The 18011-nt window shown below is 39.9% G+C and overlaps 1 long non-coding RNA gene across 1 annotated transcript in view; it reads right to left on the reverse strand.

Annotated features, from left to right (window-relative positions):
* The window catches only part of LOC144589618 (uncharacterized), a 39882-nt gene extending 25517 nt beyond the window's left edge, over positions 1-14365 (reverse strand). The window contains exon 1 of the long non-coding RNA XR_013545849.1: positions 14274-14365. This is a non-coding gene — a long non-coding RNA (uncharacterized LOC144589618). The remainder of the gene's footprint in view (positions 1-14273) is intronic.
* Between the last annotated feature and the right edge of the window lie 3646 nt (positions 14366-18011).

Consider the following 18011-nt stretch of genomic DNA (forward strand, 5'->3'; position numbering starts at 1 on the left):
GAAAAGGTGAAAGATAAATATGAAGTCAGGAGGAGCAAGATTCATTATTATAGGCACATGGGGTTGAGCAGAGTTCTCCGAATGCAGCTCATTCAGATAAAACAATTAACTTGTATAGTTTTTGCACAAGGGAAGGTAGCATCACTCCTAAGTAGGGCTGCCATATTTCAGAGCACCTGTTGGAGTCTGAGGCTTCTCTGAGTCACAAGATGGTACTGCAAATCCCAGGGAAAATGGCTCTGGAGAAGAAAACTTGATGTTGTATATGAGGTGGCATTAAAGTCAGGGGATCTATCTCTACCTGTTAGCAGGTGGCACTAGAGCTTCCTGACTCCATGTTTGTATGTGTGTTCTGCTTGTGCAATCTCAGTGTACCAAGTAGGAAGAGATGGAGTCAAACTGAGGAAAGAACTTCAGCCCATTGTAGCTTTTGGAGCAAGGCAGAAAGTGAAGCACCATGGTTGTAACTCATAGAGAGGGGGGTATTTGTATTCGTATATGAATACAAATATCTACACACATCTGGACTTAACGTTACCCTCTTCCCACTTGGCTAGCCACTCCAGGCAAGGGGAGGGAAGGCAATTCTCCCTGGATGGCTGCTGAGTGGCACCAGAGCAGGTAGAGAGCGGTGCTCCGGGAGCGATTGGAAGGATGAGTGGGGATGCCACCGGATGCATGAGTGGACGGTCTGACCCTAGGAACCGGACCCTCATTAAATCCAGTTGTGCGGGGATATTCATATTTGTATACGAATGTCCCCCCATTTCCACTCATGATTTTTCTTCTTGTAAGATCTCTGACGGCCTTGGAACAGGGCCTGGAATTAAAAACAACAACAACTTCCAATGTCTGGTGCTGAACCTTCTACAAGCCTCATATCAACTTGTCGCCAAGCTGAACCCATATTCTGTTCCTATTTACATTTACAAGCAGCTGGCCCACAGGAATATCTTCTTTCTCATCTCTTACATGCCCTATTTCAATGAGACTCTAAAGGTCCACTCCTGGCCTCAGGTTTCCCTGCCTGCAAACATAACAGTCTTTCACTATGCAAACTGGTGAGCACCAAATACCAGTGAAAATATTTTTGGTATCTGAGGTGTATGTATGTACATGCATATGCCCATCCCATCCATCTATCTTCCAGCTACATCTGAAAGATTGTTGGGTAAATCTCTCATTCTTTTTGATTATGCTGTTTCAACAGAATGAAGAACCCTGATGAGTTTCAAAGCTCTGTGAGGTTTCTTGTCTCCAGCCTTCCTATCAAGGTCTCTGAATGTTGCATACAGTTTGTGGGTGTGGGTATAGATGGTGGGTGTTGGGCTCCAAATCCCCAAATTCTCCATTCTCCAAATCCCAGAACTCCCAGCGGGGTGGTTTCTTTTTTCATCAGGAAACAAAGTCCAAGCGCAGCCTATTCTAAACCATGAAGTCTTCCAAGTGAACACAATGTAAGTGACCGTCTGGCAGGTGGAACTCCCAGAATGGATAATTCTGGGATTTGCATTTTAAAAATGCAAATACCTAGCCTTCTTTCCTTTGAACAAGCAAGACACACACACACACATAGATAGGACATAGCTGGTTGGAAGGAAAAAAAAAGCAAGCACGGTAGAACTGACTAACTGTGCAAACAATCTATCCAATGCTTCAGATTGTTAAATAAAGAAGCAAGTAGATCTGTCTGAGGTTATTTGTATAATCAACACAATTGCATGAATTACATAAATTAAGTGAAAACAACACATCTCACTACTGTTCACACTTGTTCAGAAACAGCCATGACACTATTTAGTTGAGAAGTGATTAACTGATGAAAAAAGCAGTCAGCTTCTGGGATTTCCCCTTTGTGAATGGTAGTGAGCACAAAAATGGTATCCTGTAGACCACTGGTTCTTAACCTTGGGTTACTCAGGAGTTTTGGACTGCAACTCCCAGAAGCCTTCACCACCAGCTGTCCTGACTGGGGTTTCTGGGAGTTGCAGTTCAAAAGCATCCGAGTAACAAAGGTTAAGAACCACTGCTGTAGACCATCTTGACTGCTGCCATTGGTACTGTCAACATCTACGCTGCCTTCACGAAGGCTTTCACAGCCAGGATCTAAAAGGACAAAAGCCTATCTCACAGCCATAAATACTCAACTTCCAAGCAAACTACACCAGAGCACAGAGTGCTGTCCTCTGAAGATGCCGGCCACAGAGACTGGCGAAACGTTAGGAAGAACAACCTTCAGAACGCGGCCAAAGATCCCGAAAAACCCACAACCATCTACGCTGCCCTTTGCTATGTAAAACCTGCTATTCCTTTTCTTGCTGGCAATGTGGGCATGATATTATGCACCAATATCAGGCAATTTCCTGGCATTTTTAATCATGCATACCGAAGTTCAGTATCCAATGTTCATAAACCAGAGGGTGGTGTGGTTTTTTTTTTTTTTTGCTTGTTTGTGTTTTTTTGTTGTTGTTGTTTGAAGAAATGAATTGACCACAGGCATGTGGCAATCAATTCACTTGCTCAAAAATTGTTTCCAGAGCTAACTTGGATAGGCTCACCCATCACTGCTAGTTGTTAATGTATGTCTACACCCTTGTCCAACTATCTTGAAAGTTTAGTTAATGTATTTCCCATACTGTAACCCAGAATGCCAATTTATTGCACATCACAAGACAATGAAAGAGTGTTTTGAAATATTATCAAGTTTTCCTATGCAGTGTCCAATAAAGAATGGCAAATATTATAGTGAGTGGGGAGAATGTTCATTGCTTCCAAGATGTACTCCCAGCGTTTAATCACATAGTCTCTTGTTCTACCTTCAGGCCTTCCTGGTTTTAGCATGACTGTTTAGAGAGTAGATTAAGACCAAGGATAGAATATGACCCTTTGTCATCTATGTTGCTATTTATAGCATGAAGACCACTGATGTGAGATGACAGTTTTTCCAGCACTGCTGAGAGAACTCTATCAGGTTTAAATGGTTTTTCACTTTCCCCAAAGCTGCAGCAAATCATATAAATGCCCAATTATCAGTTGATGGCCACCACTCTCTGGTACCCCAGGGGCTATGTCATCGGAGATAAGCTCTGTTTATGCTAGCAGTGTCAGGATGTACAGCATATGTCCATAAGGCTGGATGGGTGCCCTTTTGCCAGATGCCTTGCATGCTCACAAAAGGCCCTGAAGGTGTTGAAAGAGAAGAAAAGGCCTTTCATATAGTTTAATCCAATTAAAGCACATTAATCAAGGTTAAGATCATCTGTCACATTTTCCAGAGACTTTCTTTCATGGATCATCATCATCTGACTCTGGAGTTGGCAGTTCATTTTCTCCCCCTAAAAAAGAGCCCTTTTCTTCATCTAAAGAATGCTATGCAAAATGTAACTTTTTATACAGTATATTCAAAGAAAATATTCCTTTCATTTTTAAAAAAATAGAAGCACTGAATGTGTTCCTTTATTGGAAACTGTGTTTCAGGGCCTCTGCAAATGAAAAAAATAGTATTGCTCTGTGTGATGTTTAGATGGCAATCATGTTTCTGTCAGTTAAACCCCCAGAAATGTAACCTCTTCTCGAAATTAACCTTGGTATATTTCTGCAAAGAGGTTGAAAGTAATGTTGTACAAGTTACATAGGTAACCTCCAATATATTATTTTTGAAGGTAACAAAGGGGACAAAATGAGGCTATTTTTTGAAAGTTATATAACAACCAGTAAATTTTTTAATCATTATTGAGATAAAGAGTGTTTACTTGTTACTTCTAAAATATTTTGAGGGCCATTGGGAGGATTTGGTTCCTGCTTGGAGCTGTTTTCTGTTAAGTAAAACAATTTTGCACACTCAAAATGCCAGTCTCTATGCTAACAATCAGCCAATACTGCACAAGCCTCAGATACATATAATTCATGCCAAACCAGTGAGCCATAGAGCCAACTAGGAATGGATGGTGATGGGTGCCAAAGATTTAAAGACAACTCATCAGAAAGAAGAAAATTACAGCTCTGTCGAGTGCTGCTCAGCCTGAGAACTGAATACCTACCAGGAGTTCTGGGTGAACACAGCAATTCTTTGAGACTTCACTTGATATCCTGAGAATTGGTTGTTGTGGATTTTTTGGGTTTCTTGGCCGTGTTCTGAAGGTTGTTCTTCCTGACGTTTCGCCAGTCTCTGTGGCTGGCATCTTCAGAGGACTGGAGTAGGAACTCAGTCCATGATCTGTTGCAGTTTGTTGGATAGTTGAGTATTTATAGCTGTGGGAACAGCTTTTGTCTTTTTTCAGGAGATAGGGTGATCAGCGTGTTTTTTGTTGTGATAAGGAGGGGGAGATTATCTGTTACTGTGATTGGTGGGTGTCATTAGCTGGTCTTTTTTTGTGCAATGATCCATGGCCCTTGTGGCTGGGTAGAGTTCATTGACCTTTTACAGGCTGTATTTTTCAATATCGGGAGTCAGGCCGCATTTAGTTTTAGGCCTTCTTCCTTTTTGTTGAAATTCTGTTGATGTTTATGGATTTCAATGGCTTCGCTGTGCAGTCTAACATAGTGGTTGCTGGTGTTGTCCAGTACTTCAGTATTTTGAAATAGAATTTTATGTCCAGCTTGTTTTAGGGCCAGCTTTGTTTTATCATAACAAAAAACACACTGATCACCCTATCTCCTGAAAAAAGACAAAAGCTGTTCCCACAGCTATAAATACTCAACTATCCAACACACCGCAACAGAGCATGGACTGAGTTCCTACTCCAGTCCTCTGAAGATGTCGGCCACAGAGACTGGCGAAATGTCAGGAAGAACAACCTTCAGAACAAGCCCAAAAAACCTGAAAAACCCACAACAACCACCAGATCCCGGCTGTGAAAGCCTTCAAGAACACACCCTGAGAATTGTTGACCACGTCTGTGTCCATGCATACACGTACATACACACAGTTGAACCAAAGCTCTCACCAGTACCATTGTAGATGCCTTGCTACCAGCTTCACCCAGCCTTTCAGACTGATCTGTATTTCTTAAAGGGGCAACTTCGGTTGCAGTACAAGCTCTGCCACTTAACTAAGCACTCAATTGTTGCACTGCCAAGGATCAATCCATAATTTTAGGACGTCTGACACTGGACAGCCTTGTTTCTTGCCAACAATAGCATGGGGAGAAACAAATATTTAGCATCTGAAAAAGAACATTCTCTTCAGTGTAATTACCTCAGAGGAAATATTCAACATAAATTAGTGTCAATGTTACCATTAGAGTCAAATCCGGGCTTGGAAATTATCCTCAAAAGTAATTTGTTACAGTTTCAAGGCCGCAGCCTGCAAATTGTATTCTTTACTTTTCATTTTCTCCACATGGGCAGCTTTGATGGGTTTGGAGGCCAACTTTTGGGATTTTCAGAATGAAGTTCCCAAGAATGGCAAAACAAAAATAAAACATGACTTTGGAAAATGGATAAATGTTGCTGTTAAACATTGCAGGAGGGTCTATTTAAAAGATAAATTGCTGCTCTCAGGCAAATACTTTTTCTTGCTTGGAACAACTTGTTTTGTTCAGAATATACAAGAATCAGATGGGGTGAAGATTACAAAAGAGGGTACATGCAGCCCCACAGTCACACTTTGCCCACCCCTGCTGTAAACTAGAAGAGTTACTTTTAACTATGGCCAAAATCCTGTTATACAGTTATGCCACCAAAAAGGGAATCATGTAACTTTCAGCAGCAAGTTGCCACTAATTAATGAGTCCCTACCTAGAGCCAAGCTCATGAACCAAGCCATTTGACTGGTGCACAGTGAGAAGTCCATGTGGGGACTTTTTAATTAGTGGCAATTTGCCACTGAAATTTACACAATTTCTCTACTACCAGCATACCCACACAGCAGCATTTGGACCACTTTCCCCAAATACTTAGAATTTTGGAAGCTGTTGGCCAGTGTACAAAACACACTCACCCCTAAAAAAAGCCTGAGGAAACAGAATAAGGCACCTGATGAGCCAGCTCTTGGACCATGTGGTATTCCTCTTTCATCGCTCAGACCATACCTTATCATTTTCAAGTAACTGTTAAGATTTGCACAAAATCCAGCCCTTGTCCTTAACAGATCCATCACAAGACCTGCGGCAGCTGGGCCTCCTCCTCCTCCTCCAGGTATTCATTGTGGTGGCAGAAACAGTCTGTGAAGGTGGAATGGGGAGGGCGATCTCTCTCTCTCTCTGTTTCCCTCCCTCCCTCCCTCTCTGCAACTTACCAAGTGTCCTTCCTTGTTAAAATTTGCAGTTGCCACTGTAAAAGGGATGAAACAATTTTTCGTATGTTACAGTTAAAATGTGATATGCCTGATCCTGTCTTCACTGAGAAAGGGAATTATTATGAAAACTTATTTATAGTTAGTTACTTACAAATTCCCAGTGAGATCTCTACACTTTTTCTACAACAATTAAAACTGGGGATGCCTCTCTTGATAAGTGCTTTAAATCCCATCTGCATCATCCACTATGGTGATATTTTCTTTGTATAGATTATATAGATATTGGATATCTTTATCAACTTGAACTGTATGTATCAGAATGGTTGAAATTTGATCTGGGGGGAAAAGCCTACATGTACAGGTTCTTCAATTCTTCTAAAACTTGGAGTATTTTATACCTCTCCTGCCCTCTGATCCACCATAGTACCTGATACTCCTGTTGAAATACGTAACAATTTTACTGATTATTTTTGCTTCTGCATTTTGTGTTTCCTGCTTAATAAGTTTAGAACAATACTTGTTTCACACCTACCATTTCACAGCTTTATCAGTGCATAGCTATCTCTTTCACAGGCATACAGTATGTGAACACATGTTCACATGTGCATGTTTTACAGCCAGAGTTTCAGGGTGCTTACCAGTTCAAGGAAGGCCAAATGCATACAATGCCTTATTTCCAGATGATGGTCTTTCTTGAAACCACAACCCTTTGAGATACCCAACAGGGCTTGGAAGATATTGAGCATGCCACTGTACAAGTGCTGTTGTCTATATAGTTATCAAGATTTGACTCTGTCTAATGGTGGCTGCCACATGTAGGTATGGTTATTGTTACTTATGCTTTCAGAATTACTTGAGTAGGGTACAGCAAAGAAACTACCTGCTCATCCTGCTGAATTTACAGATCAAATACAGATTTTACAGATGAAATAATGAGTGGTATAGCAGGATTTAGGGGCTAAACAGCAGCAGTAGCAGCAGGTGATACTGAAATTTCAAGTGTGTTCATTATTTGGAGTTCACCATGAATTTAGTATAGGAGAATTACACAGAATGCACATAAAAATGTAAAAGTACGGTACAGTCCCATCAATAAAAATAAACCAGGGCAATAATGATTAGGCTCACCTGAAATGTCACTACTGTGTGTAAAAGTTCTCAAGATCTTTCCATCAAGACAGGTTGCACAAAAACTTAGCAGATGGGAGAGAAGCAGAAACAAAATAGAAGGCATAGTATGCATTGTTTCAGATATGTTTTTCAAATAGTCTTTATTTATTCTCTTCTCTGTTGTGAAAATGATCAGAGTCCAAGATCAATTGTTCCAGATCAAATCACTGCATTCTTTTCTATGCACTGAGATGAGAACACTTTATGGCTTTCATGTAATAGAAAGTCTACTCTCCCATTTTGCAATAAATCCTTGAGTGTGAACAATTGTTGGGCCGAGGGTAATCATGCAAAATTATACCCACAGTGGTAATTTTTGAGGGGAAATGTTAAAATTTGTTGAAAATCAAATTACACATCCCAGTGCTACCATCATGCACTAACAGATAACAGCGAAGGATTGACAGAAATCCTGACTGATGACAAAGCATAGCATTATAAAACATGATGGTGGTATGCAAGCAGTTCAAGGATGTTACATTGGCAGATATGCCAAAACATACCTGTTGCAAGGAAGAGAAGTGAAACCAAGTATATAAGCAAGAAAAACTAGGTAGGAGTCTGGGAAGGGTTGGAAATTCAACTTTTTGTGTCAGTAGAAAACAGTGGACAAAGTCAGGGGTAGCTTATAGACTGGGATGGGGGATACCTTGCCCACATTTTTGAGGGTGGGGGAACAGCTCTTCTGCCCCAGTCATATGCTTGTGAGGAATGCCTTTGGAACACTTTGGAATATACTGCTCCAAGAAGCCAGGTTGGTCCCATCTCTCTTGTCCTGTCAGTAGGCAAAGAATTCCCTCTTTAGGCAGTGCTTTGAGGCAGTAAGTTGTCTCAGGAATGCTAGTTTTGAAGTTACAGATTTTTAAATGTTTTAAAATTGTTTTAGTTGTTTTTTAATCTTAATGTGTGCTTGTTTTTTAAATGCAATATTTATATAGCATTTTTAAGTCTATTGTTTTATCTTGTGTCTCTGATAGGGATAAAGCTGACATATAAACAAACAAACATACAAATAAACAAATAGGGAGAGCTCTCGTCTCTTTGTTGGTAAGCATCAGCAAAGCCCATCTTCCTCCCTTTATTAAGAGTTCTCCGGGTATTTTCTGCTTGCACTGAAAGGACTTTTTTCATGCCATTGGGGCAATAATTGTCATGAACCTTCTGAGCACTATTTTTCTTTAAACATTTAAATTTTAATTATTTTAAAAATTCAATTCAATTTAAATTCTTTCCATTTTTCTCTAAACAAATAGTCTCTTCCCATAAGCTCCCAAACTAAGAGAGTCTGAAAACAAAAGAGGAAGGGAACTGAAATGCAAGTACTGGAGCATTTTAGCCCATACAATGATGTTCCTTGTGGCCCTTGCTCAGCTGGCCAGTAGCAGGTCTGGCATGCCCTTTGCCTCACCTGTTCAGTCCAAGGTTTCTGAGCTAAACATTCTTTCAGGCACAAAGGAGATAATCACACACTTTGCTGCTCTTCCTTCTCTCCTCATAAGCCCTGACCATATTTGGGGATTTGAAATGCATAAAATCCCACTTGGGACATGAGGGGTGAGTCTGCTTTAACATTGGAACTGGCTGTGGTTCTGATCAAGATAAAAGCTTCCCCATAGGAGCATGAAGGCTCTCCTTTGCTTGCTATCATGGCCATTGCTCCCTCATACATAGGGAGCTTCTTTTACCCATACTAATTGTAAGTGCAAGGATCCTGATTTGCATCAGGACCACAGCAGAAGGCAAAGGGCTAAAGCAACTTTTTTCCTCCATCCATGCCAAGATTCCCATTAAGAGTGAAAATCCTTAACTGATGTGAGCATCGAAGTGTCGTAGCATGTGCACTACTTTCACCTCTGTGATTATGCAGATTACTTTTTTGTTTGCTTGGTGACTGATCTTCAGGTTTGAAATGCGGGTTTCCTTAAAAGGCCGATTTCACTAAAACTCAAAGACTGCCTCAGTCGCTCTTTATAACATGAATGTACTTTCAGATTCTAATTATGGGCTATCTCTAACATCTGTTTCTGGCCTGAAATTACTAAATTTCCTGGCATGTTAAAGAGCTTTTGAGATTTCTTCCAAAAAATTGACAATACTTTAAGGAGGGAGTCAAAAGCACACAAAAAGCAGATGCGCATTTTGACAATAAAAATAGCACAATGGAACAAAAAAGACTGTTTTGGCTGATCTTTAGTTTAAATCTTTATATAATGACAACTTTCCCACATCTTCAGTCCTAAAAAGTCCAGTGTTTTGTCAGCCACAAATCACTACCTTCCACACATCAAAAACTGATCCTCTGAGTTAAACAGATTGTACTAGATCATGTCAGTGATATGTTGAAGAAACAATAAGTCTAGTGGAAAATGACCCCTTACCCTGTCTTATAAACTGTTATAGATATTCTCTTTTCCATATTGCACTGCTAACCTATGTAGGCATGTCTGGAAGTTAAGTCATGACAACTGGACTTCTTTCTTATTAGGTTGAAATGTTTTACTACTCATCCAAGTAGCTTCTTCAGTTTGAGGGGAGTTGATAGGGGACCCCTGATATATCCTCCTCTTGATTTCACTTTCCCCTGGTCTAAATAAGCACATTAGATGAACAAAGGATGGGAGAGTGAGTGAAAATCCCACTTCTGAGGTCCTTCTCCACCCATTGTCATGGGATGTTAACAGTAGTTAACAGTGCTCTTTCTGGTGGATGTGGTTCTGATCTTTCTGGGGATGGATGAAAGGGCAGCATGATAAATAGGAGACAGATTGTATCAGATCCAGCCCATAGAATCAAAGCTTCTCCTGATGCCCAAATTCACCAGCTGCATGATACATGGCCATCTCCAGGCAAAGACAGCAACTATATGAGCCATAAGGTGACTCCTTTGCTTTCAAGAATAGAAGACTTATTGTGACATCAGCAGGTTTGGTCTAACCAACTTCCAGCAGATTTAAAGAACTAACTCTGCTGCTATGTGTCCTGTGAGCAACAAATTGAATGGAAGCATTACAAATTATTGGCCCAGTTTTATAGATTTCAGCTGTGATATCTGTTGAAGTCAGAAAGGGCATGAAGACAGGGGGAAAAGGTAAACAAGAAAAATATTCGATTTTAATTACCTCCTCACCACATTCATGGAATTGTACTGAGAATACATTATGTCTGTCTGACACTGGCAAACAAGACTACAGGCCACAATCCCCTAGAAATTTGTCATTAGGAAGGCACCTTACAAACACAAAGTTATTGATCTGTTGAGGAATCCTTTTCATTAATGTCAAGTGTGTGGCACAGATGGACATGCCCGGCAGGCAAACTGGTACAAATCTGAGTTCTGCATCCTGAGGAGAAATCTGACACCCTCAAGTGATGTGGCAGGAGCTAGTTCCACATGTAGTCTGATAGGAGCAGAAGGTTCCAGCAGAGGAAAATCAATGGACTTTGGCTATTATTATAACTATGTGTGCAAGAAACACAGATAAAGGCATTTCCTAGACCTTGAAAATTACAACACACATGCATATATATGCCAGTTGAGTAATTCTGGCACATCTTTTGCAATTCGTCCTCTTTATAACTGCACATTTACATTTGCTAAATCATGGGTTTATAAAAATGAAAAGGTAAAGTGCTTTTATTGCAGACATTTGTTTTCATGAATCCAAGAACAGTGAGTTTTATACCAATGATGTGTCTTGATTCTTCTCAAGGCCTTGCCTTTGCTGTTCATGAGGTCTCAAGATTGGTTTGCTTAATGCTTTAAGATTGAAACAAAACTGTCAATAGCTTATATCCTTCCTCCTTTTTTTCTTTTTAAAGAACATCCAACATTTTCATTGCCTCATATGTTTAATCTGTATAGGATTTCTGAACATTTATTAGAGTAGCATGATTTTCAGCATTCCTTAAGATGTCCAGTACACCAAGAGATTGACAGGACTGTTGTGGAACCAGTATCACCTCCAGCACATCTCTTGGGGTTAGCTGCTGAATATAGCCTTGTTTGTGGGATGTTTTGGGGGGGGCAGGGAGGAGTCACAAAGGCAGACAGGTAAGAAGGGTTGTTTACTTCAGAAAGCATTCATACAGGATATAGGAATGTAGGGAGTTCATTTACACTAAGTCAAACCACAAGCTTCTTTGGTTCAGGGAAAGACAACCTCCAGAGGTCTGAGGCCATGCAAACACTCCTCCAGAACCTGAAAGGCTGCACATCTTCCCACAGGGGGAGGGAGGACCTTACAACATTTGGAGTTTTTATTATTATTATTATTAAAATGTTCTCCTTACTGTAGCTGCCCTCTAATTGCCAATTTAAAAAATAAATAAAAATTGGGTTTGGGTGACATGGTTCCCCAACACCTCAATACATTAAAAAAACTTTTGAGTCCTGTGTTTTCTTCAGTGTTGGGAGTTCTTTGGGGGGGGGGGAACACTTCGTGTCCTGGAGTGATGGAGAATACATTTGAGTCCCTGGGAGCTTGAATAAACCATGTGTACTGTATCCAGACAGGGGTTCATATTCTTTTCTAGTCCTGCTTGGAAGTCCATGTTGTTCCATGGTGGCCTTCTATCTGGATGGTAACCAAGCCTAACCCTGCTATATTTGCGTTATGGAATTAGGTACAGACATACATAAATGACTAGGTGTAAATTCTCTTTCAGTCTCAGTAACAGTTCTGTGTATTTAAAAAAACAAATTCTGAGATGCAGAGACTTAAAGGAAAGCAGATTGTGGAAATCAAGATATTTAATGCAGTTTGCTGCATCTTCTAATTCATCGAGGAACCATCTCTTAGACGGAGCAATGAGTGGAATGACAATTGTCCTGGTTTTCACACTGTATGTTAAAACATTGATGGTTTCCATGACATACTTAAGAGCTGAAGTGCATTTCATATTCCAGGATATGTAGCCAGACTGCATACCCCAGAGGCATATAAATCCAGTACAAGTTTTGCTTTTTAGAAGTACAAATGGAAACCAGGGTGTTTAATGCACTGTAGATTGCTTAAGTGCAAGATGAGAGAATGATGTTCATGATAATTCATCTCTCTGAAGTATGGAAAAGACACTCTTTTGCAGTTGATTCCATCTAGCAATCACATCCATTTTTTTTTTCATTTTTTATAGATGACCTCTTTTTCTGTTTTAGTGATTTTGTGGGATACAACCCCAACTTTAAACCTATGGACAAGGAAGTATATTTCAGTGAGACATGTTCATTAACCTGTGAATTGCAACCATAGTAAAACATCTCTTATCTGAACAAAGGTTGCATTTTACATGAAAAATATAAACATTTTTGAGTGCCACCTAATCACATATAAGTGGATGGGAACAGGGAGAGTGAAGTGTTAGAGGTGTTGCATGGCCAAATGAGAGCTAAGGCATTTCTAAATAGACTTGCTTAAGATGGGTTTATGAGACAAATTACTAGACATAAAGGGTGCTGTTTATATATTGTTTCTCTGTGCAGTTTATAATTTAATTATGCAGGTTACATATTGACCCCCCCTCCTCCCCATGAGCTGGTTACTCAGTTCACCAATCTCAGAAGGATGGTAAACTGAGTCAACCTCAGGTTGGCTACTTGAGCTTGTCATCATTTAACTCAGGTCTTGAGGAGAGTCTTTACTGCAGGATTGCAGTATAACCACTGCACCACAAGTCTCCATAACAAACAGATTGTCAGGTAGACACAGATAAAGGTTGCATTCAGTAAATAGATAATAGTTGGATGGACAGATGGATAGACAGAAAGACAGATATATACAGTATTTTTCTGTATACAAGACTATACTTTTGTCTAAAATCTTTAGACTAAAAATTGAGGGTCGTCTTATACACAGAAGTAAGCTGAGAGGGGGAAAACAAGTGGAGGGGAAAGCAGGGATCAAAGTGATCATGCAGGGCTTTGATCCTTGCTTTCCCCTCCACTTGCTAAGCCTTAGCAAAAAGAAAGCAGGGATCAAAGTGCTCCAGAAGGGTTTTAGCACAAAGGAAGAAAGCATGGATCAAAGCCATCCTGCAACACTTTGATCCTTTTTACCCTATATTTGCTAAGTCCCACTTAGATTTCTTAATTTGGGGTTAGAAAAGTGTAGGGGGGAATCTTATACATGGGAGCGTCTTATACAAGGAAAAATACAGTATATATATGCTAGTAAAATGAGCTTATGGCTATGAATTAGGAGCAATCATTCAGAATGGTTATGGTAAATTAAAAGAAAAGGAACATTTATCACTCTAAGAAATCCATTCAGAACAAAACAAAATAAAACCTAGATTTCCCTAGGATAGTTCCCATGTGTGCAAATTTGCTGAAAGCCAACAAGGCCACCATCCAATGTGGATGGGGGAGAACAAAGAATTTAAATTGTTTTACCAGAAAAGAAAACGTGTCCTAGGCAGTAAGTGGCTAAGGTCCAGATGGACAACATAACCCAGGCATTGCTGGCTACCTATTCGTCTATCATCATTTGCCACATTGATGTCTTTAAATGCCACTTTGCTGCACTTCCTCTTAACACTTCTGGATCCAAGAGGCACCATCTTCCATGGTGTGCATGTGTAAAATGTGTGAAGCTTACTGCTTCTTTTCCTTTATCCTGTCACAGTTCTTTCAGCAAGAGTGATCATAGTGAGTTCTCACAAGTTTCCACAAACTGAATTTGTTGGGAGATGTTACTATAGTGGTGAAAATTTAAAATGCCACTTATTTGGCTTTTTCCCTGTCAATAACTGAATAGATTTACAGATTTCTTTTTTAAAAAAAAGCACTGGGCTGGGAAAACCACAGTCAATGGTTTTCAGAAGAACTGTGGAATTTTGGCTTGCATAAATGAATTCAATGAAGACTTACCATGCAGAAATTGCTGATCTAGAATGGAGTTTACGGTTACTGTCGTTAGTCACTGTTTGCTCGCTGTCTTGCTGTCTTGCTCACTCTCTGGCTCTCCCCTTTCACTGAGCTGAGTGGTATTACTTTGAAGACAGAGTGGGTTCCAATAGGCATCTCTCAACAACTGGGACTTAGAGGCCTTGACACAAGGCCAGAAAGGCACATAGCTGTATCCCCCTTCCGTCCCTAGAATTTATGACTCATTTACTCAGAGATTTCCCTTGTGATAAGGTTCTAAATGATCCTCTAAAGACACACAAAACATACTCCCGTATCACTGTAGAAGCAACTTCAACCATTTTACATCTCACACTAGAACATGGGTTAGTGCCTTATCACGTTTTGTTTATAATGAGAGTGTGTGAAACATAAGGAATATGAGACATAAACCACATAAACCACATAGATGCAAAATTTGAGAAGGGCAGGAAGTTAGACAATACATACCGGAAAGAAATAAACCTTTAAAATGGATCTTAGAGAAAACGGGGCTCAATGGGAGAAGTTGGGACTTCGGCAAACTACACTCTCTCAGCTGGACCTACCTCCCAAGGTTGACAAAATCAAAGGCAGAATATAAAGGTAACTATTAAGAGCCAGTATGGAGACTTCCAGCAAGCTGTGGGCCAGCTTCCTAACTTAACAAGAAATCAATAGGGCCTTTTTTTCTGGTGGCTCCTTTGCTTTGGGATTCCCTTCCATCTGAGGTGTGATTGGCTCCGTCCCTCCTTGGTTTTAGGAGATGATTTAAGACCTGGCTGTTTTATTTAAGCCTTTCATAGCCTTGCCCCAACTTAATTTCATGTTTTGATTAATTCTGTCTTGAATTCATGAAGTTATTTTGCCAGCCATCTATTATTCTTTTAATTTTATTGTCTTTTTAAAAAGTTAATTGCGTTTTAGGGATCGTGCTGTGTGTGATACTTTATCTGTACTTCCATTTCTGTTTCTATTATTATATTATGTTACTTTGACCTCATCCTGTTAGCCAACCAGAGTAGTGGCCCCACCGCTAGTTGGGTGGGATGGATGGATGGATGGACGGACAGACAGACAGGCAGAGGATGGATAGATAGATAGATAGATAGATAGATAGATAGATAGACAGACAGACAGACAGACAGACAGACAGACAGACAGACAGACAGACAGACAGACAGACAGACAGACAGACAGACAGACAGACAGACAGATAGATAGATAGATAGATAGATAGATAGATAGATAGATAGATAGATAGATAGATAGATAGATAGATAGATAGATAGATAGATTTTTTTAAATTATGCTGTGAAGTCTTCCAGCTAGGCTTTTCTTCAGGCAAGCCTCCTTTAGGTGTTTATAGATATGGGTCTTTTTAGCAGTTGAAGAAAAAATAATAATAATCCGAATGAGACATCCATTGTTGCCATAAGTCAGAAGTGAACTGATAGTAAATACCAACACAGCAAATAAATAAGATATGGGCTAAAAAGATTGCAGAGCACCACTTGCTTTTTCTTTTCTTTGTCTACTGTGCGGCCCTCTATGCTGCATTTCCTGTATTCCGTATCAAAAACTCTATTCATAGAGTTACCATTTGACATTGGTTCCTGTGCACTTTGATTGTTAGAAAATATAATAGGTCCTATAAGAGTGGTTTGTCCATTATCAGAACATGATGTACCACCTACTTTGCTCTTTCCTGTCTGTTCCTCAGTGATACGTGTCTGGCCACTTTGCACTACGAAGCACCATAAATTCATGCCACCCAGCAAAATGATAACAGATCATCAGAATAAAAAAACAGATTGACTATGGGAAAATCTATAGGATCATGGCAAACAGGTTGTCACAGAAGGGGGTCAAACTAGATGTTTAGAGAGCACATACACTCCTAACAACTCACCCAGTCTCCTTCCCACACTGGGATTTCCTTGAAGATATTGAGCAGGGAATTGGACTTAGTGGCCTTTTAGGCCCCTTCCAACTCGATTATTCTATTTTCTACCATTCTATGATATGCCTCAGGAATCAGACATTAATATGAAGTCCATAGTTACCCTCCAATGACCAATCACAATACAAAGCATGTTAAATGTGACATATGTTGTTAAGGATACATACTGTAGCAAAAAAACTTCTTTCAGTAACTGAAGTGACTCTTTTAAAACTATATTAAGCATGTTGCCTACTTTGACCCAAGGCTGCCACCACTGCAGTCTTCTCCATGTGAGAACAGTGTCTCAGCCATGGAATCCCTGTTCAGAAGGGTTTTTTTTTTTTTAAGCCTCAGAACCAGCAGTGCAAGAATGGACAGCCCTCCAATTACAGCCCAGATGGCCCTGTCCTGCTTGAAAATTGGCTTTTCTTGTTGGGGCCTTCCGATGAGAAGGTAACTATTTTGTTTCTCATTTTGGTAACACCAGGCAGCAGGCCCTGAGAACTGACAGCAAAGTCTGCTGCTTATATTTTATCTCTTTACTAGTAAAGGCTCCAAATCAGATATACTGGCATCCATCACAGCACTGAATTACACAAACATGGACAGCGCATTTGCCTTTCACAGAGCCCTGTATCTTTATGCATTGATTCAGGCTGTAGATCACATTTAGGTTAATGGTACACAACACATGTACTGGCAGCTTTGCCTTCTGTGATGCCAGATGGAGGCATCAGAAGCTTTCCTGTTTGACAATGCAGACAGTGAATGAACTAAAACCCAATATACTTCCCACTAGCAGAAAATGTTATCTGCTCCATAACTTTCAAGTGCAGCATTTTAAACCAAGCAGTGCATCCATCACCGTAACCAAGCCAAAAGAGAATTGAATATTTTTTAGGATTAATATTGTCTCTTTCTATTATGTATCCTTCACGGATAGTAGAACCCATTGCAGAACTCCACTTCATTGAAGACAGTGAAATATATCTGCTTTATGAGAGAGCCTTTTTTTTTTAACCTCCATTTGGAGAGCAATATATATATATTGAGATATAGAAGAGTTTTTGTGGGAGATTGCTTTGCTGTGAATATTCATTCTTCTGAAGCAAACTACTCGGGATGCATAGAAAAGTAGCTCATTCAGCAAAGTACATGCAGTGTGAATAATGAGAAAACGAACAGTCTTCAAAGAGGCTGCTATGAATTTGGGGATAACACAATAGCTGAAAATGCATTCTGCACTGAATGTTCTTCGTGGTTTTGATCCTTTTTTTACAAGGTTATGCAGCCTTGAAGTAATACTTGTGAAGCTGTAGAGATAAAGGCCATCTGCATGGTTGTTACAGTATAATTTTTACATTTAAAAGAGAGAATAGGAGACTGAGTGCACTGCCTCTTGTCCTTGACTGATAAGAACAGTAATCAGAACAAAACTATGAAACTTCTCTGGGACAGTGTGTGGGAAAGAAGCTGTTGTTGAAACTCAAGAGGTATGTATTCCAGACTGGAAATCAAACCAAGGGACAAACAAGAAGGGAATCTAACCTTTCACTTTATATGAGACTTTTCAACCCAGATAATTATAGTAAACTTTAATTTAGTGCCCTAAAGCACGGGTTATACAAGCATGAAGGTCTAGCAATAAAGCAACCCATCTAAAACTGCAAAACAACTGGCGGGTGGAGGCTGCTTCATATTGGCCAAAAGCAAGATGAAAAATAAAGGAATCGGGATTAAAAAGGTTTTCCCCAGGGGTGGCTCCCTCCATTCATGGT

The sequence above is a fragment of the Pogona vitticeps genome, chromosome 5 (assembly GCF_051106095.1).
Source record: "Pogona vitticeps strain Pit_001003342236 chromosome 5, PviZW2.1, whole genome shotgun sequence".
In the NCBI taxonomy this organism is placed as follows: Eukaryota; Metazoa; Chordata; class Lepidosauria; order Squamata; family Agamidae; genus Pogona; species Pogona vitticeps.